The sequence below is a fragment of the Cavia porcellus genome, unplaced genomic scaffold (assembly GCF_034190915.1).
Source record: "Cavia porcellus strain 051 isolate PalLab524CR breed Dunkin Hartley unplaced genomic scaffold, mCavPor4.1 scaffold_17, whole genome shotgun sequence".
NCBI lineage: Eukaryota > Metazoa > Chordata > Mammalia > Rodentia > Caviidae > Cavia > Cavia porcellus.
The window spans coordinates 61,944,612-61,969,929 of NW_026947500.1; the positions used below are offsets into that span (position 1 = coordinate 61,944,612).

General features: G+C 44.8%; 1 long non-coding RNA gene across 2 annotated transcripts in view; it reads left to right on the forward strand.

Moving 5' to 3' along the window:
- Nucleotides 1-25,318, forward strand: part of LOC106027355 (uncharacterized) — a 39,946-nt gene that overhangs the window by 1,350 nt on the left and 13,278 nt on the right. For both annotated transcript variants that reach the window (XR_001200948.2, XR_010040309.1), the window contains exons 2-5: nt 214-417; nt 771-890; nt 1,377-1,569; nt 13,710-13,740. This is a non-coding gene — a long non-coding RNA (uncharacterized LOC106027355). The remainder of the gene's footprint in view (nt 1-213; nt 418-770; nt 891-1,376; nt 1,570-13,709; nt 13,741-25,318) is intronic.

Here is a 25,318-nt window from a genome sequence, read left to right on the forward strand (position 1 = left end):
CCAAAACAGCAGACATGGGAACAGGCTCTACTTCCATCCAGTGGATGAGACTTCTTGAGGACCGTGGTCCGAATTCCCCAGGTTCATGGCACTCAGGGATCCCCACCGCTCCAGCCTCTAACAGCCTGATGAGGGGAGTTCGTCCTCGCTCATCTCTCACACATCTTCCTTCAATCTTGTGCAATCCAGACTTCTTTTTTTTTTCTTTTGCAGATTTCTTAAACCTGCAGCCAGAGCAAGCTTATCAGCAGCCTGCATCTCCCACTCACCACGCTCCCCTGCGTTTTCCAGTTAACTTCCTTTCCTCTCTGCTTGCCATTCACCTGTGGCTCTCTGCACAGACAGACCTACCTTGAGCCCCTGGGACATTCTGAGCCTGCAGCCCCTGGAGTGAGATGGACAAATGAACAAGTGCAGGTGACAGAACTGAAATCCAGAAGTCAGTGAGAGACACTAGACTTGAGAGGAGGAAGGCATGGAATCGGGGTGGGCTTCCTAGAGGAGGAGGTATCGCTCCACCAAGATATGCTGGAATCAGCTGGGCTGGGGAGTTGGGAGTTGTTTTGAGAGACAAGACAGCATTTGCAGGTAGCAGAAAGAGAGGAAGGAAGTTGCAAATTCAGTCTGCCTCCTGTTCAATCCCTGCCCCTCGGTGCCCTATCAAGGCACCTACTGTCCTTAAGAAATAAACAATCACAGAGAAGCTGAGGCCAAGTCTGTGGACCCTCAGGATGGTCACTGTGTTCTACTATTTCTCCTGCACTTCCCAGATGGGAAGACTAGGTGAGCTCCACCTCCCAAAATACCAGGACTTTCAAGATTAGGAACTGATCTAGAACCTGGCTCTGGACCCATAGAACCGTCAGCAAATACTGGTCTTGTTGAAGCAGGTAAACCTCTCTTTCCCTAGGATGCAATGGCAAACAAGTACCCTGAGCACCATCCGTCCACAAGGCCTCTGGTCCGGGAGCTGCCCTGTCCTGACAAGGTCCTGGGTGAAGGGAGGGCAGGATGGATGTGTTCAGATGCATGACGGGTAATCAGAGCAGCTATGTGTTGAGCACCTGTTATGAACAGGGTGTGGCTTCTAGTCCTCACCAAGCAGGGGTTTCCCCTCACAGCACCTCTGCAAGGCAGTTGCTTTGGAGAGGGCATCAGGGTGCTGGGAACAGGACCCGAGGCCGGTGCCTGCTGCATAAGCGCTGGAGCATGGAGCAGCACACTGAGTCCAGTGCCTTTGCTACTAATGGCTCCACTGCACAGATGAGAAAGCTGAGAACCAGGGCTGTACCCCCACCCCCCAGCTCACTCAGCTGGAACAGAGCAGAGGATGAGAATTGAATTCAGTTTCAGTCAGCACTGTGTTTCTCCCCCAGGGGACATCTGACAGTATCTGGAGTCACTTTGTTATGGAAAAGGCAAAGGGTTTCTCTTAGGAGCATCCAGAGTGTGGAGCTCAGGGTTGCAATTCATGTCCTGCAACCCTTGACAATGAATTACCCGCTCTGCATGCCCATGGTGCCACAGCTAAGGAAGCCTGGTCTGTCCTCATCTTTCGGTGTGTGAGAGGTACGTGTGGATAACACATTTCCATCGTATCCACTCTCCCTGTTACCCATCCTGGGGAGAAAGGTGGGTGTGAGGGGAGAAATGGTTAAAGTGTGTCATATCATGTACAAATCAGTAAAATGAAATGTGCAAATCTTTATTACCAATATGCATTAATAAGAGATGTGGAAAAAGACAAACCCTGGTCTAAAGCAGTTCTGTGCCATGGGGGTTTTCATTCTTATGTTTTGTGTCTGCACTGATGGAATCGTTTGTTCTGTTTAAGCTTACTTTAAGAACTGACTCAATTCATTTAGTAGGGAGTTTATGAGGACACTAGACAACAACCTGAATGTATTTTTTCAACCATCAATCTACATACAGATCAAGTATTTATGTACAAATTTAGTATCTGTGTTGAGATAGGCCATAAACTTTAAACTCACACCAGATTTAGGAAACACAGTAGCAGCAGCGGAGCACTTTGAGAGGCTGAGGGAGGAGAACTGCAAGTTTAAGCCAGCTGGGGCAGCTTAGTGACTGAGAATATCGAAAGCTTTCCCCTCACCTAGCCCTCCCCAGCACCACAAGCAGGCACTGGTGTTGGGAGCCTGGGAAAGGATCAGAAATGTGCACCCTGACCCCACAGTGCTACGTAAAATCAGTCAGACATGGAAGGTTACGTGTTGGGTGGTTTCCCTTACGTGAGAAACCTGAAGTCTAATCTAAAGAGCAAAATAAGAGACAGATGATAGGAGACAGGGAAGGAGGCAGTGTAGAGATAGGAAGAGGATCTGGGATGGGGGGTGTTGGGAAGTGATGAGAGGGAGAGGAGGAGAAAGGGAAGTAAAATGATCAAGATGCAGTAGGTATGGCTGCAGATTTAGCTCAGCAACAAGCACTCCTGCCTGGCAAGCCTGATTTCAATTGCACGTACCAAAAAAAAAAAAAAAAAAAAAAAAAAAAAAAAAAAGGAAGATACAGTATGTGTAGGCGCTTATTCCCCAAAAGAATAAGAATGTATTCATTACGTAGTTTTAAAAGGAAGGATTCAAGGTACAGTTTCTACTGAGTGCTATCACCTTTGCACCATCAGGAAATGGTAGTCATTAAGTTGAACCATCCTGCGCTGGGGACTGTCTGGATTGGCTTAAAGAAAATATGCCTTTGATTTCACCTGCATCTTTGTACTCTTTCAACTGGGAAATGCATACTTGTGAATGTGATGGGGTTGCTGTTGTGGGGATCTGGGGACTCGCTCCATAGCCCACTGCTGGTCTCTCTTCTGTCTTCCCAGAGTCTTGCTCCAAAGTCAGGGCCCAGCCGGGAGGAACCCATAGTTCTCTCTCTGCCCTCGGGGGTGTGTAGAGCCCCTTGGGCACGGGGTAGGCTGAAAACAGGGTTTTGGATGCCCTGCTCTTGGAGGTCTGCCAGTCCTGAGGGTGCAGAGGGGGGCAGCCTGGGAGCCAGGAAACCTGTGACTCCTGCTGTACCCAGCATGTAGGGCTGTGGCCAGCTTGGCAATCAGATGGCATCAGGAGAGATCAGACAGGGTGCAAGACCCACAGGGGACCACAGACACCGCTAGGGCAGAAAGAGGAAGAGAAGCTGGTAGCAAAGCCAGAGAAATAGAAGAAACCCACAGTGTTGTCACTGAATAAGTGAAAGAAGCCAGTTTCAAAGGAGGAGCGAGGAAGCCCCGCTGTTAGCACCGCAGTAGAGGTGGAGGTGATGGAGGCTCCAGAGAAGCTGCTGAGAAAGGGCTGTTTGCAGGGAGGGAGTGACCGAGGGATGGGGAAGGGGTGGAATAAAAAGGGGATTGATGCGAAAATTAGAAAGACAAATGTTTGCAAATGGGAAGGGGAAAAAGAGTGGGAGGCAACAGGGAAGGCTGGGAGGGGGAGGGGTGAGGAGAGAAGAGCAAATCTTCCCATGTAACCATGACAACCAGGAGGGCTGCAAACTAGTGCCTGTTGAAAGTTTTTTTTTTTTTTTTTTAAATAAAACCTGAACAGTAAAAGGGAAAAAGAAAGATGGAGCCAGGTAGCGGGACACACACACACACACACACACACACACACACACACACGACTTGAAGAGGAAATGCTGGGAGAGCTGTAGGTGGCTGGGTTCAAATCTCCACAGCAACTGTGATGACAACAGTGATAGTGTTTACTGAAGGCAGTGCATGAGGGAAACCAGGAAGAGGGGGCCCAGGGCTAAGGGCACTGACCTTAAATTCTAGCATTACAAATGGCATTTGGTCAGTATTTCCTCTAGGCTACGCCCTTCTTGGAACTTAATGACTCACTGATTTCCCAAAGTAAGCAGGCAGTGTGTTGTGTTCATCTCCCCATTTTACAGAAGAGTAAACTGAGGTACACAGAATGGATAAACCATGCATGGTGGTGCAGGCCTGTAATCCCAGTGCTTTGGGAGGCTGAAGCAGGTGGATTGCAAATTCAAGCTTAAAATAAAATTCAAAAAGGTCGGTGCAAAAAAAAAGCTATACAACTCACCCAAAATTGTGACTGTGGACACTCATGAAGTGTTTGCATTTATATAAATTCAAGGGGAGATGAGACCAATAGAAGGCAATGGAAGTTCAAAGAATGCCTGGAGACACCTTCTGGAAAGAGGTTTTGGTTAAGAAGGAGATTTCATACTGCAGCAGTTCTCAATGAGAACAGTTATGCTGCCCACTCTGGAGTATCTGGCAATGTTAGGTTGTCACAGCTGAGAGCTGTGGAATACTCCTGGCATTTAGTGGGTGAAGGCCTTCCTATCCTGCAACACACTTGACCCACCCTCAGATAAAGACTTCCAGTAATGCAGAGGAGGAGAAACCCCATTCCAGAGAAGGTGCAAATGTCCAGTGCCTTGCACTATGAGGTTATACATGCTCCCCTGGTGAGGGTCTTAAAAAGTCCTCCAAAGGCCTGAGGTAGGATAGAAGAAATAATTTAAATTAAAAAAAAAAAAAATAGAAAGGAGAAAAGGAAGTCAGGATTTTAAAACTGTACTTTTAAGAAAGACAGCAACTTCAGGACACAAAGTGACTCAAGCTTTTTTCCTTTCAGGAAACTCAAAAAATTTGCGATGCTCTTAAAGACACAATGAGCCTGTAAACTGGGCTGGAGCTCTGTCCTTCTGGCCTGTGAATTGCACTTCCTCCATCCGATTAGCTATATTAGCAGGCAGGTTTGACATAGCAGATGGGTCACTGATACACTGTAAGGTCACACAATCTAGATCCCCCATCTTGAAGACACCCCCAACCCCATAAATATACCCATATATCTCATTTTTCTCCTAGCATGCTTCACTCTTGAGTGTATCCTAAAATCTCTGCCTAATGAACCCTTCTCTGATCTCTTAAATGATGCCCTGAAAATTCTGTTCCTGTGACAAGTGTTGAGGAACTTGTAGACATCTATTATTCTACAAAAGCATGAAACGATTTCCTTTTGTCAACCTCAGGGATCTCTCAGACTCCAGCAGGGACAGGACCACGTGAAAGTCAGGGGTCCTCAGCTGGGTCACTCTTGGCAGATGGTGGAACTGTTAGAGGTGGGGCCTCAGGGCAGCAAGTCAGGTCCTTGGGGTCCCCCTTGAAGGGGAGAGTAGCTGCCCACCCCTTCTTTTTCCTGGCTTTGCTTCCTGGCTACCTGCAGGTGAATAGGCCACTGCTCACCCCCACTGTGGTATACCCTGCCACCACAGGTCCAAAGCAACAGGACCAGGTGACCCTAGACTGAACTCATGCAGATCGTAAATCTTTTAAGTACTCTGTCACAGGGTAGAAAGTTGATTAGCATGTCCTGGGCAGTTTACAGAGTGTGTCTGTACTTCCACAAAGAGTTTTCATTAAAGTTAACATCGAAAATTATACCAAGTTTCTATGAATAATATCTTTCACTTGAATAAGGAAAGCTCTCTACTTATTGGATGTTTTCTTTCTCTGCCTGTTGCCAACCTGCTCTAAATTCACCTGCGAAACCCTCAGTGGCTTCAAGCTGCAATCGATTTAAATTCTACATTGTTTTCAGACTGATTCTGCAGCCCTGGTTTCCAGCTCCAGCCACTTCTTGGCCTTCTCTCTCTCTGCTGTCTCTCTCTGCTGTAGCACAGGGATCTCCTCCCTGCTCAGGCGGGGACCTTTGCATGTGACATTTCCTCTGATTGACTTTGTATACAACTGGCTCCTGCTGTCCCTCAAGCTCTTCTCAGAGGTCACCTCTTCAGTTAGCTCTGCCTTTACCATTCTCCACTGCCCCGCCCTCTCTGCCTCTCACCACCTCATCAATCTCTTTTTCCCCCCAGCACTTGCCAATTTATAAACATTAAATTATTTTATTATTCATGTGCTTACTGTCTCTCTCTACCCATGGTGTACAGGGACTCTGCATCTTATTCATGGCAATATCCGCCCATATGACACACAACAGACTCTCAATGATCTATTTTTTAATGAACCAGGCATGGTGGCATATGTCTGTAATTCCAACTACCCTGGAGGCTGAGGCAGGAAGATTGCAAGTTGGAGGTCAGCCTGGGCAACCAAGTGAGATGCTGTCACAAAACAACAAAAGCATCCATTAAATGAGAAAACAGTTTTTAAAGTCCTAGAATTTCCTTGATGAGGTCAAGAAGGAAACCCTGATTTTTTTTTTTTAAATGTAGCTACTATGGAGGATAGAACAGTCTAGAGAACCTGCTTTCCCAGGCGCCGTCAGTGAGCTGCCATCTTGTATCCTTCATTTCCAGAACCTTTTATGTAATTCTTGACTGCTCCACACTATGTCTGAGTTCCTGTCCTCCTGCTGTCTCGGCAGTGACTTTCTGGAACAGTCTCTTTACTGTGTTCTCTATCATTTAAGACTGCTTTAGTCTTTGTGAGCACCTATCCTTCCAGCCAACAGAGTGACCTTTTTAAAAAATGCAGAACCAGCCTAACCCCACCCCTGTCCAAATTCTTCAGTGCCTCCTCACCCTTCTCACTGCCTTAGGATCAATCTGTCTAAAGGCTCCAGCCTGGTCCTGAAGCTCTCCTCCAGCCAGCACCCAGTCCCATATCCCTAGCACGGGATCTAAGTTCCCAGCCCCAAGCGCCTGCTCAGGCTGTGCCAGGCCAGGCCAGCTCTCCCTCCTCCCACCCAAAGTCTTTGACCCCTGGGGCTCCGCTGTCATCCCTGGACTGAACATGCAACTCCCTTCCCCATTTCCACAACACCCTGTAACTTCTTCCTCTGGATCACATGTGTTTGTTTTTAGCCCTTGCACACTTCTCTGGTGGCTGCAGTGGAGGAACGTGGTGCAAAACTTTTCTGCACCAAGGACAGATTTTGTGGAAGATAATTTTTCAAGAGCAGGGTGGGGGTGGGGAGGTCAGTGTGGGTAGGAGATGGGGGTATAGATCAGGGAAAATTCAACCCAGCTCCCTCACAAAGGTGGCTCGCAGTGGGGTGCATGCCCCTAAGAGAGTCTAATGGGCTCCAGCAGGCCACAGTCAGGGTAACTGGAGTGGGAGAGGGCAGCTGTAAATACAGATGAAGTTGGCTGGTCTGCTGGTCACACCGCCTGCTGTGCAGCCAGCCTCCTGATGGGAAGCTCTGGCTTTCAGGAGAGAGGTGCAAAGAAAAACAGAAAGAAAAAAAAAAAGTAACGTGGACTCATTCATGAGGTAACCACTCTCCATGTGCCAAGCCCTGAGGATTGAGGGATGAACAAAACAGATGGAGAGAACAAGGTTGATCCTTTCACTTGAGTGCTTCTGGTCCCCTGTAGCAAATCCTCCTTCTGACGCTGAAGTGTGGTTCTTTACCAATTTGGCATAGAACTCTCCGACGGACCCAACCCTACTGAGTCTCAAATCTAAGTACTTTTGTGTAATTTGGGAACACAAAGGGTGGAGGATTAGAGGTTATCTTGATACCAAGGTATCCCTGTCTTAGCTTTGTTGATATTTCAGTCTGGACCTTTCTTTGCTTTGGGAAGAGAGGACTCTCCTGGGCCACACACTGTGTGGGGGAGCCTTCCTGCCTCTACCCATAAGACAGCAAATATCTTCCCCTGTTCCCTAGAGATTGCAACCCAGATGCTAACTGTCCCAGGGAGCAAAATTGTTATATCAGTACCAAAAAGCCTGACCTGAGCACAAGTCCAGATACAAAGAAGGTAAGTGGCTCTTGGTTAAAGAGCATGGTGATTAAAGCCTGTGTTGATGTACACATGTACTCTTAGCCCTCTAGGAATCTGAGATAGAGGCATTACAAATTCAAGCCCACCCGGACAGCTTTGCAAGACTAATAATAATGCATAATCATCACCACCAAAATTAGTAACAACAACAACAACAATAAAAAGGCAGGGTTGGGGATGTAGCTCAGGGCAAAAGCCTTGAGGTCAACTCCCAGTAAGGTTGAGGAAAAAAACCTTATGGTTCTCACAAAAATTAATTAAATGAGCTGTACACTTAAGATTTGTGGAATGTACTGAGTATAATTTATACCTTCTGTGGAAGAAAGAGGTGAAGGATAATATTCTGTGCCTTTCTGGGGCGATGAGGGGTTTCCATTGCATAGTATAGGCATTCGTCTAAGTGTCACAAATATGCCCTTGGGGTCTGTTCATTTGGTTGAATTTAAATTTTATCTCAAAAGACAAACGTCTATCCACAAATATTGAAATCTGTTCGATAAGCTGTTTGGAGAATGATAAATGCAATGTCCTTGGCATACATAAAAAATGATTAGATAAAGTGGAAAATGGATGGATGGATGGATAAATGGTGGATGGATGAATGTCTGAATGTCTGATAAAACAATTTCGGCAAAAATGTGAATGTGGAACCTGGGCTGTAGATATGTGAAGTTCACTAAAAAATCCAACTCCTTTGTATGCTTGAATTAATGAGACATGGGAAGCACCTTGTACAGTTCGCTTAGCATTTGTGTAGGTTACACTGCAGAAGTTCTTGTTCTTTTTTTTTTTTCTTTTTGTATTTTTACTGGTACCAGGGATTGAACTCACGACGACAGGCTTGCAAGGTAGGCACTTATGCCGCTGAGCTAAATCCCCAGCCCCAAGTTCTTGTTCTTAAAAGAAAAACAAAAGTGTAGCTTTCACGGGAGTTCATTCCCAGCACATCCTCTTGCCTGGCTGTGCCCTTCCCCCTTCTGAGCTGCTTTCTCTCCTGTCACCTTAAGGTGGTTATTTGTGGAGATGATGTCATGGCCCCACTTCTGGGGACAGGCAGAGCTGGTGCAAGTCACCGCTCCAGCACTCCCCAGGTGCTCTGCCTCCAGCCACGGCCTCAGGTTTTGTGTATCTGGCGCAGGCAATGGCTGCATCTGGTTCGCAGCACTGCGTGAAGACTGAAGGGTGACATCTCACTGGCTGTGCAACACAGCTGTTGGTGACTAAAAGCAGGGCATTAAACAGTCTTTTCTACAAGCGCCTATGAGTGAGACACCCTCTGCAGCCCCTCTAAAGAAGACCTCCTGAGAGTGTAGGAAGCAGGAGGAGGATAAGGCCAGGGAAATCTCTCTCTCTCTCTCTCTCTCTCTCTCTCTCTCTCTCTCTCTCTCTCTTTACAGTCACTTGCCATCACCAAATCAATGAGTTTTCATTCTCCCCCAGTGATGTAGCAGGAGAAACAGGCATTCCAAAGGCACAGTGGTTCTGCCCTGCTTGCAAATCTAAAAGCAACAGTAAGGTGCCTAGTGGGACTTGTCAGGGTCTCCAGCTCTCAGCTCAGTGTCCCCTTTCCCTTACTAAGGGCTTTTATCCATATGCACGGAGTTATATAAATTCTAGAGGCAAAGAAGATTGAGGCTTCAATTGGAGGTGACTCTGAGGATAGATGTCCTATGTCACGGGTTAAATTCATGTCCTTCTGCCAAAAGATGTTGAAGTACTGTGCAGGCAGCTGAGTTAGTTAGAAATACTATGGGCAGTGAGACAGGGCTGGGTCCTGGAAGGAGCTAATACAGAAGCCCAGATAGCTTGCAGCAATGGGGGAGACAGACACCTCCTGCTGTGGGCCAAGCCTCAAACAAATCAAACAAATATATCCATATCCTAAGGACTGATAATCTAAATAGTACACTATCACCCTGAGGAAGTCAGGAGTCACCATCCCAACTCCTTAAGGAAACAGTCACAGCTCTCCAAGAATGCCCGCTTTCTATGAGACTCGCTTCCCCGTTTGTCCCTAATCTAATCAATTTTACCTGAACTATTAATCTTGTTGGTTAACTATAGCTCTGCCTCATCTTATGCCCATCTGTCTGGTGAGTTCCCAATTTTCCCTACCTTGAACCTGTCTCACTCCATGATTTTGTTCTATCAAAGCCCCTGGAAAAGACAGAGTCATTGGCAAACAACCCACTTGGGACCCCTTCTGTCTCTCTCCGACAGAAACTTTCTTTCTCTCAGTAAATATATTCTGCTGTTAAATTCTGTTGTTCCTAAAATTCATTCTTCGATTTTAGAGAACATGAACTCATACTGGACAGAGTAGGTCAGGAGTTTCATTCCCCTGTATCATTACTAACCCTCAGTACCTCTCAGAACGTAAACTTATGAGGTCACTGGAGGTGAGTCCTAACTGAATACTGATTTTTTTAAAGAGAGGGAAATTCATTCATTCATTCATTCATTCTTTCTTTCTTTATTGTGGTACTGAGCCTTGAACCCTGAGAAAGGCTGTGATGAAATGCTCCAGTGGCACTGGCCCGAAAAGGTCAGGCCCATGTGAACAAGAAAGATTTTCCATTGCAGGAGGTGGCATCTGGAGGTCCCCAGGAAATGCATGCAAGAACCCTCTCTCTAATGCTGCCCATGAGCCAGACACCATGTTAGTGCTGGCCATGTGCTTTATCATTACAGAGTCTTACGTGCACATGTTACAGAAAAAGCTGCTGAGGATGAAGAAAGCTGAGATTCAAACCCAGGACAACTGAAGTTTATTGTTATTGTATTATTATTTGTGTTTTTGAGACAGGGTCTCGCTATGCAATTCAGGCTGGCCTTGAGCCCACTTTGTAGTCTCCATTGGTCTCAAACTCACAGCAATCCTCCTGCCTCAGCCTCCCAAGTGCTGGGATGACAGGCATGCACCACCTCGCCTGGCCTATGTTTATCATTATTTTACATATACTCTATGTAGATGTTGAAAACAAGCTTACTGTGTCTAGTCTGTGATACCAGAGGCACCTCGTATCTTTTTTTAAACAACATTTCTTTTTGTTTTGACTTAAGAAACTTACTGGTACATAATAGCTGTAAAGAACAATGGGTTTTGTTCTGGTATAATTGTGTATGTCTGTAATGTACTTTCGTTTTTTTTTTTTTTTACCGGTACCAGGGACCGAACTCACAACCGCCTGCTTTCAAGGCAGGCGCTTATGCCGCTGAGCTAAATCCCCAGCCCCCTGTACTTTGGTTTTTTAACTCCCCACCCTGCTATGCCTTTTCTGTTCCTTCTACTCACTCTTTGTCCCCTTTCTAGTAGTTTCCTTTCTACTTTCCTGTGACGTCTTTTCCCTCCATTTTTTCTTTTTTAGATTCCACATGTGAGAAACAACTTTCAATATTTGCATTTCCTGGGGACCTCCAGTCTGAGTCTGGCTTATTTCCCCTCAAACAATGGTCTTTGTGTCCATCTATCTTTCTGCAAAGATTCGATTTTGTTGTTCTTTAGGACTGAATAGTGATCCATGGTGCGTTTTCCTTATCCATTTATCCACAGGTTTCCACAGTTTAGATTATGAACTATGCCACAATAAACTCATGCATGCAGATATCACTGTAGTATGGTGTCTTTAGTTCTTTCAGAGACATACTGATGGTCTAGCTGGATCAAATGGTACCTCTATTTTAGTTTGTGAGGAGCCTCTATATTGATTTCCATAGAGACTGTAAAGATCAGTGTGGGAGGATGCCTCCCCTCCTTCCAGCATTTACTGTTGTCTGGTATTTATTTAGTTTGTTAGCATTCTTGAGAATACCATTCTGACTGGAGTAAGATGGAATTTCAGGGTATTTTCTATTTGAATTTCTCCAACAGTTAAATATTTGAACATCTTGTTATCTACTTGATGGTCATTCTTTTTTTGAGACGTGTCTGATGAATTTCCTTGCACATTTATGGATTAGGTTACTCAGGAGTTTTGTTGTTCTTGATTTGTTTTCTGCTGTTTTTATATTCTAGACATTAATCCTCTGCTGGAAAAGGTAGCTGGTAAGGATTTTCTCCCATTCAGGCTGTCTATGCTCTGTTGATAGTTTCCTTTGCGGTGTAAAATTTGATATAATTTGTGGTTTTAATTTGATATCATGCCATTTGCAGGTTTTTGCTTTTACTTCCCGTGCTTTTGTGGTCCTACTGAGGAACTTTTTACCTATGCTTATGATAGCAAGTTTTTCTTTCCTGATTTCTTCCATAAGTTGCAAGATTTCTGGTCTTATACAGAAGCCTTTGACCCATTTTGATGTGATTTTAGCCCAGGGTGAGAGCTAAGGAGTCAGGGTTAGTCTTCTCCATGTGGAAATCCAGTTTTTCCAACAGCATTTGTTGAAGAGGCTGTCTTTTCTTCAAGGTATGTGCTGTATAGTTTTGATCCATTTGTCTAAAATCAGATGCCTGTTGGTGCATCAGGTTTGTTTCTGTGTCTTTTATTCTATTCCATTGGTCAAAATGCCTGGGATTGGTTTTATTTTTGTCTTGCCAGCCTGTGTTGCTTTTTCTACTCTGGCTTTGTAGTGTAATTTCAAATGCTGTGTCATTCATTATTGTTGATAGGAAAGCTGTTGACTTTTGTACATTGTTTCCTTTTATCTTGAGACATTACTGAATTTATCAGATCTAGAAGTTCCCTAGTGATTTTTTTAGGGTCTTATAAGTCAAGGAACACATCATCTGTAAGTAGGGCTAGTTTCATTTTTTCCTTTCCTATTCGTATCCATTTTATTTCTTTCACTTGCTTAGCTGCACTTGCTAAAATTCCAAGGACTATATTAATGTAAATGTACCACATCTCTGCGTTGCATCCAAAGAACTACATAAAGTGATTATCTATACCATCAGTTATGTAAGCGTAACTATGACATACACACAATGATGATTGCATCAACTAAGGAAACCAAAATTTTAAAACATTTGAATACCATAGAAACCAAAGACAATACAAAAGTTACAAGACAGAGATGAAGTCTAGCTAGAAAATTAAAAAAGCAAGGACTTACCATATCTGGTCCTCATGAGAAAGTGTGGCCAGTGCCTCTGTCCTGAGTGTGGAGGGTGTGGCTGGGCATGAGGAACGGGCTGCACTGGGGAGCTGGGGCCTCCTGGATCCCATCCTTGGCCCCTGGCTCCTGGACTCCAGAAACTCATAGGACCCTCCAGACTCTCAGGTGACCTTGAGCTGAATGCTGTGCTTCTGGCCTGCTTTGTCTTGTTCAGCTGCCTCCTGGTATCTGCAGAGGAACCACTCATGCTCCTGATCTTGAAAAATGCGTCTTTCCTTGGGAATCTCCCGGGGGAGATGGGCCCTTCCAGGCACAGCCCCTCTGCAGAAGGCCGAGGTGGGGGCACATGATGCTCACCCAGGATTCTGGAGGTGTCAACCAAGTTAATCAAGGCTCTGGTGTCCAAGTATGTAATTCCTCCTGGGCAGAAGAGAGAAAGGGGAAAGAATCAGACTTGCTTCTGTAATTTAGAAAACTTAGAACCACAAATATGTATATATCAGAGGAGATAATTTTCTGTAAACAGTGTCCAAATAACAAACAAATGGCCTTTGCAAACAGAGGTGTCTCATGCTGCTTATCAGCTAAGTGTTACTTCTCAAGGTTGGTATCTCCCTTCCCCAAATTCATATTGCTGAGACCTTGGTATGCAAACTGATAGTTACAAAGAGATGCCAGGGAGCTTCCTGTCTTCTCCCACCATGAAAGGACAAAGCAAGGCAAGGAAGGAGATTCCAGAAGCAGGAAGAGGCCTTACCAGACAGCAAATATCAGATACTCAGTTTATGGCACTTTTGTGACAGTAGCTTGAATGAGTTAAGACATGTAGTGGAATGATATTTTAAATTTGGCATGGACTACTAAAATTAGTCTACTCATTTGTTTGTTTGTTTTTGTTTTTGGTACAGGGGATACAACTCACAACCTCATGCTTGCCAGGTAGGTGCGTATTCCACTGAGCTAAATCCCCAGCCCTTGGAATGATATTTTAAAGTGGGTTAAATGACATGGACTGGCATCAAACTCATGACCTGGAACTTGCAAGGCAGGCACTCATGCCACTGAGCTAAATCCCTGGCCCTTCTCTTTTTACTTTCTTATTCCATTTCACATGAGTAGATTTTAAATTAGAAGTGTGGTTTGCATTGTATTTCTGTTAGATCACACTAGGACTGGTAGTCTGCAGGATTGCAAAATGCACGAAGAAAGGAAAAATACCAAATTTTGGCAAACAGTTGCTCTAGGTTATAACACGAACTTCAGGCCCTGATTCTCCTTGGTAGAAGATTGCCTGAGGACAGAGCTGAGGTCTGTTTCTCTGTAGAATCCAGGGACCACACAGGGCTGGGGACAGAGTGGTGCTCAAGCAGGGTTGAAATCACCAGGGTGGATGCCACAGCCTGCTTCCTGCTGACTGAGAGGCCTCTTTGAAAGAGCTCTAAGCTCTCTGAACTTCCATGTCTTCTTCTGTAAGATGCATGTAATGAAGCACACCTCCCAGGATTTCAGGAGAAACTGGAGCCAACATCATGAGTTTTTAGCTGGACTTCAGTACTGCTTAAAGACTGCTACCTCCATGCATCAGTTGGTGGTTTCCTACATGTGAATCGCTCTCTTTTAAGATTTACAAGCATAATTCCTTTTGTTGTTCTTTCCGTTATTGTGCTTCCCAGATCCTACTTTTTTAAAGTTGAGCTTTTGGCAGCCTTCCCTCAAGAAAGTCAATCTGTGCTCTTTCTCCGGAGCTCATGATTATCTGCATTTTCAATGATACAGTAAACCTTAATTAAACACGTCTGTTGTTTTCAGAGATAATGCTATTGCACACTTAAACTACGATGTAATGGAAATATAAATTTTATATGCTCTGAGAAATGAATTCAGCTTGTCGTGCTATTCACTTTATTGTAGTAGTCGGGAACCGAACTCTCAATATCTCCATAGTATAACTGTCCTTTGTGTTGTATTTATCACAGGCTGTGTTCTAAGAGAATTTGGGACAGACTGCAAAGACACAGCTGATATCAAGAGTGTATTTAAGAGTATATTAACAAAGAAATATCAAAGGCTGAGGATGTGACATAGCCCAGCATACATAAAACCTGGCTTCCTTCCCTGTGATAGAGAGAGAGAGAGAGAGAGAAAGAGAGAGAGAGAGAGAGAGAGAGAGAGAGAGAGAGAGGTAGAAGGAGGAGGAGGAGGAAGAGGAGGAAAAGAATAAGAGGAAGAAGGGAAGAAAGAAAGGAAGAAATGTAAGGTGGGAAGGGAAAACAAAAGGAAAAATCAAAGCAAAGTTAAAAAGAAGAAGCAGATTTCATTCAAATTCCTAGTTATAAGTGATCTCTGAAAACAAACATGTATAGTGGTCCAAACCAATCCACTTCTGAAATTAAGGATAAATAAACCAACTGGTGTTTACTGTGGACATACTTCCTAACACAGTCTTCACAATTCATTACCAATATAAATTCTACCCCAGATTTTCTGTAGGGTTGGTGTGCACACACTGTATGTAGTAGTGGTTGGATGGATGACTGGATGGACTGATGCATGCATGAATGGATGGATGGGTGGGTGGATGGGTGGACAGACAAATGCGCATTTGGACGGAAAGAAGAATGAATTGTCATGGATAATGAAAGATCAGTATCCCTATTCTCCCCTTCTATCTTAATTTGCTCTGCTTTCTTAGCCTCCAACTCGTAATCTGCCCCATTTACTGTATTCTACACAGAGCAGAGTGAGTGGTAGGTTTTCACTCTGAACTTCCAGCTGCTGAAGCAATCATCAGCTCTCCCCGAAACAACTCCAAAATCTCCGGTTCCCTTGAATCCATTCTTACCTTCTCCAATGCATCCTTCTTAGAGCTTAAGGGGTCCTTTGATGCTCCACCTATAGCGTAATGCTTAAAGCCTTTATCACTGCTTCCCAGTCTGCATGATTCCCATGCCAAATCCTTCTCCCCCCTCTTGCTTCTTTTAAAATCACTTATCTTCTCATTTTCAGGGCACTCCCACCAGTTTCTATCAAAAAGCAGCTGTCTTTCCTGCCCCAGGGCTTTTGCACTGATTGTTCTGTGTCCAGGAATCTTTCTTCCACTCCTGAGCCTTAGTAACTCTTTGTCTCCCATAGCTGCATCAGATTGTGCATTACTGATGGTTTGGGCTAATACTTTTTGTTGTGAGAAGCTGCTTTCTGTGTGGAGAATTTTTAGCCACATCACTGGCTTCTACATTACTAAGAGTCAGTAGCATTGCTCCTTATTTCTCAGTTGTGACAACCAAGGACTTCTCTAGACATTGCCAAATGTCTCCTGTTGGCAAAATCCCCCAAGGTGAGCCCCTTTGCTCAAAGGATGGCAACACTAGGCCAGACTAGGGAGGAGCACAAGTGATTCTTCAACAGTCTGGTCTGATGCAGGAATTATTTATACTCTCTGAAAGAGGGTTGTATATTACTTGCGGGTCACAGATCCACTTGAGAACCTAACGAACACCATTATATCTTGGAGAAGGGAAGGAGCCATGTATCCTCTAAACCCATTACCTAAATATTCAGGAAGAAACTGCCCATCCAAAGTCCTAACCTGTAAAGATGGACAGACTACAAAATGATGGGCTCCAAAGTGGTACCCAAAATATGGCACCTTGGTATTTGAAAACTAGGAGAAGTGAAAGGTCACTCTAAACTTTCTCTTTCCTTTCTCCTTTGAATCAGACCATAAAAACCTTACAAACTGCCTTCTTGTTGTGGTTTATATCTGGATGTCTCCCCAGAGCTCATGGGTGGGGTTTTTTGTTTACAATTTTTTAAAACCTTTTTATCAGTACTGGGGAGGTACTGGGGATCCGAACTCACGACTGCCTGCTTGCAAGGCAGATGCTTATGCTGCTGAGCTAAATCCCCAGCCCCTGGGTGGGGTTTTTTGAAGGGTGAGAGGACCATGGTGAGCTGCAGCTGGGCACGCTGCTGGGAGGTGAGGCCTGGCTAGAAGAGTCGGTGGCTGGGGGGCTGGGCGGGAAGGGTGTGTCTCCCTCCCTGGCTTCCCTCTTCTCTCCCTGCTATGCTATGAACAGCTATCTTGTGCTCAGGCCACTTCTGCCCCACAGCCAGCTCACCATGGACTGAAACCTCTAAAAAATGTGAGCCGAAATGAATTTCATCTTCTTTAGCTTCCAAGGGCCAGGATTTTTGGTCCCAGTAAGGAGGAAGTGACTAAGCCATCCCTGTGTTAGTCAATGTTTGGTTACTATCCTGAAACAGCCAAGGCAGGTGCAGAGGCACAGGTGGCTGCCCAGCCAGCACGAGGTCGTGAGTTCAATCCTGAGTACCAAAAGAAAAAAAAATTATTTAAATCAGCGTTGGGGGCTCAAGGGTGTGGTAGCAGGATCAGGTCATTTGTGCTCGGGACCTCCTGGCAGATGGTTTCACAGAAGGGAGAGCACATAGGAGGTAAGTGATCTCAAGGCCAGATAAAGAAGTCGGTGAGTAACACAGGGACTGGATTTCTTCTCCTAACAAACTGCTCTCCCAAGGCGTGTTTCAAGGTTCCACAAGAACTTCCTTAACCCCTTCTAAGGGCAGGAGCTCCAGACAACCAAGGACTTCCCAAGGGTTCCCAAGGACTGACCCAACCACTTACCATTGTCTCCATCCCTTACAGCCCCCGCGTCCCCCCACCCCCGCCGTCCCTTAATATTGTCACATTGAGAACAAAGCTTCAAATCCAGGCATTTGGAGACAAAGCATAACGACATCTTAGCAACCATCTTCTAACCTCAGAAAAGGCACTTCTTCATCTTTGAAGATGTAGAGACACAGAGAAAATTCTTAACAAAGAGCCCTTGCATAGTTTGCTCTGGTTTATTTACATTAGCCCTATTTTTGTTCCACATTTGTTTCCAGGCTGTGCACCTCTTCATCAAATCTGGTATAAAAAAACACACAGGTTTTCCCATTGCACTGGGTCTGCCTTTTCAGAGGCTTCTGCGTCATGTAAAACTTACGTAAGACAAGCATACGTAATTATGCTTTTCTTGTGTTTTCATCTATCTTTTGTTGTAGAAGCCTCCATCAAGGACTAAGCGATGGATGAGAAAAGATATTTCTTTTCTCTTGCAATATCTTTCAGACATTTTTCTCAGTAATGTAGTGTTAATGCTTATATACTCCCCTTCAAAGTCAAAAAAAGAAGAAAAAGCATAAAGATAGAAAAAACAAATTGAAACTTAAATAAGGAAATCAGAGGAAGGGGGAAAAAGTAATGTTTACAAAGGGTTAGTGCCTCAGTTTCAAGGCACATGGTTTTTTATGGTGAGTCAAGTTTGCGTGTAAACTTGGCTCTGGGCCGATGTAAGGGGAGAAATGTAATCGGCTAATATGATCTATTGTCCTAAGGGAATATCTCAAAGAGAGGCCAGTGTTTGCTCTCCTCCCTCTCACGCCTTTTGTGCTTCAGTAATTTCATCAGAATACAGTTTTAGGCTCAGTAAGTTCAAAGGTTTTGAGAACGTAGAGCTTTGTTAAAAAATTTCAGCCTAATTTCTAAATGCCAGTATGGATCCAAAAAGCTTCTAGCATATTCCCTGCTCTGCAGCACGTGGCAGGTAAAAGTAATTCTATTTTAATAATTTTCAGAACTAAGCAGTAATGAGAATATTACAGACATCCAGCAGGTGGAGAAACTGAGGCTTAGGGAACCCACAGATCAGAATCACACGGGTGGGCAGCTTCAGGGAGCCGTGTATGGAGGCTCAGGTAATGGAAGTTTGCCTTACGATGGTTTGACCAGAGGATAGTGCAAGAGCAACATGCATTCAGCAGAAAACAAACTTGGATTTTTTTCCTCCAGGCTGCTAATATGGGCTCTGATATCCTCTGCAGATCCTGTGGGTGGCAGAGACTCACTGTCATCGGTCAGACCTAAGATCAAGCAGGGAAAGAATCTTCAAATGTGCAGACTGCACAGAGTATTGTACCGATCAACTGTGATGCTGGAGAGGTTAGGTCTCTTAAAAAAAAAATTCCAAATATATTCTTTTTCTTCTCTGTTTTGAAAATTTTCATCAGTACTTGTTTATAGTACATAATGCTTACATTCCTGTGTGGAGTCAGCATGTGTGCAGAGCACATCTTAATTCCTTCTTTCCTCTCCTTTCACTGTCCTTTCTCTCCCCCATTTCTTGATCCTCTCTGAGCAAGATTTATCTCTCTGCTTAGTTTTATCCATCTTTTGTTTTGCTCTTCTTATTTTTGAGTTTCCCATATAAGAGAAACCATGAGGTATTTAAGCTCGTGTGTCTGATTTCTTTCACTTAACATCACGGTCTCAAAATGCATCCATTTTCCTATAAATGACTTGTGTGTCTTTTTTAATGGCAAAGTAGTGCCCCGTTGTCTGTAAGTACCACATTTTCTTTATGCATTCATCTGTTGATGGACACACAGGTAACTTGCAAGGTTTAGCTCTTACAAACTGTCCTGTTATAAGCACTCATAAGCATGTAGCACTGGATATGATGTGTTTATGCTTTCAGGGATATATTTAGAAGGGGAATACATGGTGAAACGGAATTTCTAATTCTAGTTTTTTGAGGAATCTCTGTAGGGATTTACAGAATGGTTGTACCAGTTTACACTCCCACCAACAGCGTAGAGTTGTTTTTCCCTGAAGCCTCACCAGCAATTGTTATTATCTGATTTCCTGATGTTAGTCATTGTTTCTAAGGTGTGATAGGATCTCAGTGTTGTTTTAAATTGCATTTCTTTACTGGCCAGAGATGTTAGGGTTTCTTCAGTGAATTTTTGACTTCAAATCACGACAAGTTTATCAGGAGGTAAATCCCATCTTAAGTAGAAGAATGTCGGTATTAATATTCCCAGGAAAATGTCTTGGGCATGCAACATCCTTGGCATATCCAGAGAAGTGGGGGCATCTCAGTAAACATGGGGATATGTTGCAAATTGATGCAATTCAAGGAATCATTTCATCACAGTCAGGAAAGGGACATTTTTCAGACAGGTGGCCACAAGTGCAAAAGCATCTCCTGGAGATGAGAACCTGGGAGAGGAAGGTTGTATTCTGGGGCAAAACCTTCCCAGAGGTCTCTTCCTGGTCTCCTTGGCTGTGAGGTTGTGTCACATCTTTTTATTCACGTACTTGGGAGGTGAATTAGCTCAACAGATCTTGAGATGCGTGAAGCCTGATTAAAGGAGAAATCTTTTTAAAAATCAAACTGAAACATACAATTCCAGGAAGGCAACACGCCCTCCAGACCTTGAGAAACCCACAGAGATGGAGAGATGGTGGCAAGATCTCAGGTGCCTGGAGGAGGAATGAAAAAGTGTGCAGATGGGCGTTGCCTGCAGGGCATGCTGAGATGAGGAGGCAGGGAGAAGCACATGGCTTTGTGTCGCCCAAGTCTTTCTCTTCCTCTTAGCAGCCCCCCCCGGGTTGGGGACACAGGAGATGCTAGAACCCACCTGCTACCTCAGAGTGCATCGCTGTTTTGTCCTCTGTCCAAACAAGGTGAGTCTGCCTTTGTTTTCCAAGAAGAAGCTAATTCTCCCTTTGTTCTCATGTTAGATCAATTGTCACAAGGCATGGTGGTACACATCTGTAGTTCCAGTACTCTGGGAGGCTGAAGCAAGTGGACTGCAAATTTGACTCCCGCTTGGGAAACTTAGCAGCTCATCAAGTCTTGGTTAGGGAATTTCCTCCTGCGTATCCACCACAGGAGTCCTTAGCGTTGCACATGCTTCTGTTTCCCCAGTAACTGTCTTTTGTCCTCACATGTCTCATCCTAGCAGTTGGTTTAGTGGGTGGCACATACTACTGTGTGCTAAGAAAATGTTTGTTGAATGAATGAAAGAAACTGGGGAGATAGCAAGGTATCCTGCAAGAGTGGTTATAAAAAGTGTGGACAGGGGCTGGAGATTTAGCTCAGAGGCATAAGTACCTGCCTTGCAAGCAGGCGGTCGTGAGTTCGATCCCTGGTACCGATAAAAAAAAAAAAGCATGGACAGTGGCGTGATGGTATACACTTATAGTACTGGTACTCTGAAAGGCCAAGGCAGGAGGACTCCAAATTTGAGCCCAGCCTGGGGCACTTAGTGACTTACAAGACCCTGTCTCAAAATGCAAAATTAAGAACCAGGAGAGGGATTCAGTGTGAAGCCCTGGTTCAGAAACAGAATGCAAGCAATGTGTACAAAGTTACAGACAGGTGGAATAAGATCTACTGTTCTGCACAGTAAGAGGATAGTAGTGAACAATGGATATTTCAAAATAGGTAGAAGATTTCAGGTGTTCTCGCCATAAAGAAATAAGTGAGCTGATGGATGTGTCAAGTCCACAGATTTGGACTTCATATATATGTACCATCTTGTATATATGTAACCTTGTTCCCCACAAACACAGCTAGAGTTTGGAGGTTAAGTCCCCTAGAGGCCCATGTGGTAAATAAAATTTTAGTCCTCATGGTGGCACTGTGGAGAGGTTGTGGGAACTTTGAGAGGTGGTTTTGCCGGGTGTGGTGGCACATGCCTGCCAACCCAGTATTCCTGGAGGCTGGGGCGGGAGGTTAACAAGTCCAAGTCTGGCCTTGGGAATTTAGTGAGATGTCCCCCCCCCAAAAAAAAACAAAAAACAAAAAACAAAAAACTAAGGGCTTGCTAAGTTGTGAAGTTCAGCCTGGTTGTACACCATCCTGCTTGCCTTAAGTTTTCTTTGAAGGTTGATTATCTCGGGTATTTTACTACAGTCCAGAAAACTGCCTAACACAAGAAGGAGCAACATGCCAATTAAAAATCTAAATTAAAATGTAGGGATCAAGGACAGAAAATGTGTGTATGTATCTGTTGGATGCAGAAGGAGGGAGAAGAATAGTGCATAAGTGATACCAGGAGCATAACTCAGGCTGAGACCCAGGCTCTTTTTAGAGGGCAGTGTTGCTTCCAACTAAATGAATTCTGACCATCTGACCATTCAGAGTCCCATCTGAGCTTTGGTTCCACATGGCGGAGGAACTGGAAGGAAAACAAAGGCAAACATGTGTGGACCACCACGAAGCCCTGATGCTCAGTGTGCAGCAATAATCACATGAGTCACATTTCCTAGGCGCTGTGTTCTGGCTGCTGTCAAATATTTAAACCGAAGCAACTTGTTCCATTTTTGTAACAACACCGCAGGATGAGCTGCCATTGTTTAGAGAGAGGGAAACGAAGACCCAGAGAGGTCAGCCAACTACTATAACCCGATATTAAACAGCTAATGATTACAGAGCTTGCAGTAAAATTGGTTCTGGAGCAACATTGCGTGTTGTAGTCAGGGGTTTCAAGCAGAGCAACTAGAATCAGCACAAGAATTTATAATATTGTTTTACGACGGTCACCCAGAGTTAAACACAAGACAGAGCAGGAAATCTGTCCACAACACTAAAGACACAGAATATTCAGCCAAGGGCCTGGATCCCACAGCAATGTCTCACATGAATCCAGGTGAAGACCTAGAGCCCATGACAATGCCTCCCGTGAGTCCAGCTGGAGGTCTAGAGGCCATGACAAGGACTCATGCTAGTCTCTTTTACAATCTGTACTGGGAAGGCCCAGGGGTCAATGGTGGAAGCTAGAAACTCTATGCCAGCAGGGTGAAGCAGCTGTGCTGTTAGGTGGAGGGTTCTATACTGGAGCCAGGAAGTCACACTCAAAATAAGGACCAGGGCTTCCCTGAAAAGTCCTGCAGCCATCCTCAGCTACACGGAGGTCCCGAGCTCCTCTGACGATGAGAACAGTTGAGTACATGCCAGGCAGCCAGCGTGACAAACTTCTGAGTCTGTAAATTTCTAGCTTCCTCTTGTGCAGCCCTCTTATACGCAAGAGGAAATCATTTGTGACCATCAGTGGAAGAAAAACCAAGGTGTGGTACTAAGTGTAATTGTGTTCTGGATGGTTGAGTCTCAAGAAAATGAAAGTCATTCTGTCTCTGAGCGTAGCTTTAATGGCAAAACTAGGGCCACCACCCAGCTTTCTGGGAACACCTGTCTGTGGCAGGAAAGCTCTTCGAGGGTTGGAATTACTGGAACTTGAGACTTGGCTTTTTCTGGGGGAACTGAGAGGCCAATCTATTATGCACTAGGTAGAAGGACCCATATTTGTATCTCCAAAGCTAACTGAGCTGTGACCAGAATTGTTCACACTGAGATCCACCCATCCCAAACCTGCACTCCTCATAGAAAGGCGGCCACTCATAGGTCCTCACCCTGCACAGGCATTGTCCCCTCAGGGACACAGACTCAGAATCACACTCCGCAGAATCTCCACAAACCTCCCATCCTCCACTGACCCACCCATGTCCTTCCGCTTAGAAACATCATGAGTTGTGTGTTCTTACACGTGCATCACGTTCAAGGAAATATATGGAACACACTTGCAGGACTCCCCTGCAGTTAATAAAGCTACCCTCACATTAAGCCCTAACCTTTAACCCCAGGCCCAAATAAAAACACCAATCTACTATAGAAGAAAAGATTTAAGAAAACAGCTATTGGTCTGGTGTAACCACCTGCCTGACAAGCACAAGGTCATGAGGTCGATCCCCAGTACAAAAACAAAACAACAAAAACAGTTACCAAAGTTCAAACCCACTGTGGGCTACACAGTACATGCCAGCCTGAACTAAATAGGGGGGGCCCTGTCTCAAAAAAAAAAAGTAAAATAGAAGACCAATGATAGGAAGCAGAGAATAAACTTTGCAGAGATGGGAAGGGGACCTAGGGATGGGCAGACATGGGAGGAAGGGGAGGAGAAAGAGAAACATGAAGGATTAAAATGTGATATGTGTGTGTACCAATTCCCCATGATGGATGTAATTATTAAATCCCACAAATGAAAATGAGAAACAAAGATATAGTGAGAAATTTGGGATTGTAGCTCAGTGTAGAGCACTTCCAACACCCACCATGCAATGGATGTTAGGTGATATCAAGGACTCAATGGTAATTTTGTTTTGGCAATGGTGTAATAGCTGAAGTGGACTCAGGGTGGTCACAAATCCTTCCTTCCACTGAGAAGTGGAGGCTCCTTCCTGTGTCCTTGCATCTGGCTTCTGCTTCATGACTTGCTTCGATCCATTTACAACATGGCAGAAATGGAACAGCAGGATCTCTGAGCTTTAGGGTATCTGCTGTTTTCTCATTCTCGGAGGATGCTCCCTTTAGAAGCATCCGCAAAGCTGAGAGAAGCCCAAGGCTTTGAGAGACCACGTGGAGGAGAACTGAGGGTTCTGGACACTATCCAGCCCCAGGTTCTGCCATGGGAATGAGTCACAGGGAAGGTCCAGGCAAGCTGAGCCTCCGTCTACAGTCCAGGGAGCAGAACTGCTCAATGATGTTGAGGCTAACCACAGAGCCAGGAGAGATGGTGGGTGTTGCTTTATTTTCACCCAGTAAATATTATCTTACTCCTTCCCTTCCCTTCCCTTCCCTTCCCTTCCCTTCCCTTCCCTTCCCTTCCCTCCCCTCCCCTCCCCTCCCCTCCCCTCCCCTCCCCTCCCCTCCCCTTCCCTTCCCTTCCTTCTCTTTTGTTTTTTAATGGTGGCAAAGTTTTGCATTTATTAAAGGTAGGAAATAAACCCCAGATGGGTAAGGGAAAAACAGGCTCTGCAGAATGAGTCTGGGCCAAGTAAAAAGAAGTGGAAAGCCGGGGATTTAGCTCAGCAGCCTACGTGCCTGACTTCCAAGCATGTGGTTGTGAGTTCGATCACTGGTATGCGGCCAGGGGAATGAAAAGATAAGAATACACCCTGTAGAGCAGGGTGTGAGGATGCACGATAATTTATACATTTTGTTTTTGTGTTAAGAGTTCAAAAAATATCTCAGAGTTACTGAGGCTGAAACCTCAAAAAGAAAGACGTCCATGCTCCAACTCCCCATGAGGACTTGTAATCATTATGTACCGCAAAGATTTGCTACTAAAAATTCACAGAAAAGAAGTAGCTGGGCACACATCTGTAATTCCATACACTTAGTATGTTGACGCAGGAGGATTGCAAGTTTCAGCCCAGTTCGTGTCTTAGCGAGATACTGTCTCAAAATTTTGTTTGAGGAGGTCAGTGGCAGAACACCTGTGGGATTTATCCCCAGTTCCAGAGGGTTGAGAGGTGGTGGAGGGAGTCAGGAAGAAAGGGAATAAAGGAGGAAGAGAAGGAGGGAGGACTGATTCTGGTTTTGTGAGCTTGAAAGACAGAGAAGTCAAAATGTCCCTTGGGGACTTTTGTCCCCTGTGGTCATCTGCAGGCTGGTGGGTGATGGAGAACCCAGTTCCAAGGTGGTTTGCTTTCTTTCTGAAAATCATCAATGGATGTGAGCCTAAAATCTCTGTCCCTTTCCTGGGAGACCTTTCCACAGAGATGCTTGAATAGTCCCATGATGGAACACAAGCTGTGATGGCCTTTGTACCCCGGATAGGATCGACTGTGCACACGATCCCCGGTGTAGCACTGTAAGTGTCTTTAACACAG